Below are 2,154 nucleotides of genomic sequence, written 5' to 3'. Positions count from 1 at the left end.
GCTGAGCCATGCAGAAATGAATATCTTATTTTCAAATCACATGTGCTCAGTAACTATATGCATCAGGAACAACCATTTTTTCTGTGATTTTTTAATATCTTGCTTAGTGACACAAAGATTTATTTTCATTCCCAGCCATTTTCCTAAACAGAAGCATTGATGTAATTTTTTTTAAAAAGACAGCTGTAGCTTCAGAGAGCTTAGCAAGAAGCCTAAAATTTCAGAATCTATAATTTTTTAATGGTTTCTTATTTCCATTATTGTATGTAATCCTACCTCTAATTACAATGCATCTATCTACTCTTCTGAAATCCTGTAGGCTGAATAAATCTGCAGAAAACTTCTAACTCAGAGGTATATCCTACATTATTTTTAGTAATTTGTGTAATGAAATGCATTTACTTAGCACTATGCCTTTTTGAGTTAGTTCAGAAATATGTTTTCAAACTTCAAGACGCTTGGAGTGTCCCCTAACGCTGAGTGTTGGTCCAGTAGCGATTCAAGTCTTCTCTGTGTGCTAAGTCTAAGAGGGAAGGCTGCTCTAATTTGTCTATGCCAGCTGGAACTCTGTGAAAACGTGTTATAATCCGTGCACTACTCCTTAGCTCACTGTAGCAATTTGCTTTAATTACTTTTCCCTTTTCTTATATGTGTTACAGAAATATTGGAGTTCTCAAAAAATTCAGGGAATACATTTCTGAAGCTAATTTTGTGTCAGAGGGATTCAATTAGGGTTTGTGATGGGTGACGGTTCCTTTAAAAATCTGATAGGAGCTATGGAACATCTCTGAACAAAGTGAATAGACATCAATTTCATATACAATTTTAGAAAGTTCAGAGATCCCTCTACTCAGTCATGAAAGAGTTTCAAATCTAGTGCAATTATTTTGTGTTCAGAAAACAGTTAAGCATGTGGAAAAAGGTTCATTCAAAGGAGAGTTTATAAACAATTATGCTAAAGTGAGTTTAATTTCAGTTTTCACTAAGTTAAAAATTAATCTTTTCTCTCATCCAGATAACTTTTGAGCCATTTAGACAACTGATTAGAGCTCACTGTATTTTGTCTTGGTCAATATGTTTGTTTGACTTAGGCAGACTGAGTACCCTCCCCACTGCTCAATCCCAAGACTGTACACATGGGAGGGGCTCAACCTCTGTTCAAGTAGCATCACGCTTGTGTTTCAAATCATTCCTGATGTTACATTTAATTCACTAAAATATTCAGTTGTTGTTGTTGTTCAGTCACTCAGTCACGTCCGACTCTTTGTGACCTCATGGATTACAGCACACCAGGGTTCCCAGTCCTTCACCATCTCCTGGAGCTTGCTCAAACTCATGTCCATCGAGTTGGTGATGCCATCCAACCATCTTGTGCTCTGTCATCCACTTCTCCTCCTGCCTTCACTCTTTCCCAGCATCAGGGTCTTTTCTAATGAGTTGGCTCTTCACATCAGGTGGCCAAAGTATTGGAGCTTCAGCATCAATCCTTCCAATGAATACTCAGGATTGATTTCCATTATGATTGACTGGTTTGATCTCCTTGCAGTCCAAAGGACTCTCAAGACTCTTTTCCACCATTACACTTCAAAAGCATCAATTCTTCAGTGCTCAGCTTTCTTTATGATCCAACTCTCACATCCATATATGACGACTGGAAAACCCACAGCTTTGAGTGTATGCACCTATATCAGCCAAGTAATATCTCTGCTTTTTAATATGCTGTCTAGGTTTGTCATAGCTTTTCTTCCAAGGAGCAAGCGTCTTTTAATTTCATGGCTGCAATCACCGTCTGCAGTGATTTGGGAGCCCAAGAAAATAAAGTCTGTCACTGTTTTCATTTTTTCCCCCATATATTTGCCATGAAGTGATGGAACTGGATGCCATGATCTTAGTTTTTCGAATGCTGAGTTTTAAGCCAGTTCTAATGAGGTGGATGAAACTGGAGCCTATTATACAGAGTGAAGTAAGCCAGAAGGAAAAACACCAATACAGTATACTAACGCATATATATGGAATTTAGAAAGATGATAACAATAACCCTGTGTACGAGACAGCAAAAGAGACACTGATGTATGGAACAGTCTCATGGACTCTGTGGGAGAGGGAGAGGGTGGGGAGATTTGGGAGAATGGCATTGAAACATGTAAAATATCA

The sequence above is a fragment of the Bison bison genome, unplaced genomic scaffold (genome assembly GCF_000754665.1).
Source record: "Bison bison bison isolate TAMUID 2011002044 unplaced genomic scaffold, Bison_UMD1.0 scf7180017864218, whole genome shotgun sequence".
Lineage (NCBI taxonomy): Eukaryota > Metazoa > Chordata > Mammalia > Artiodactyla > Bovidae > Bison > Bison bison.
This window is presented reverse-complemented; position numbering follows the sequence as displayed.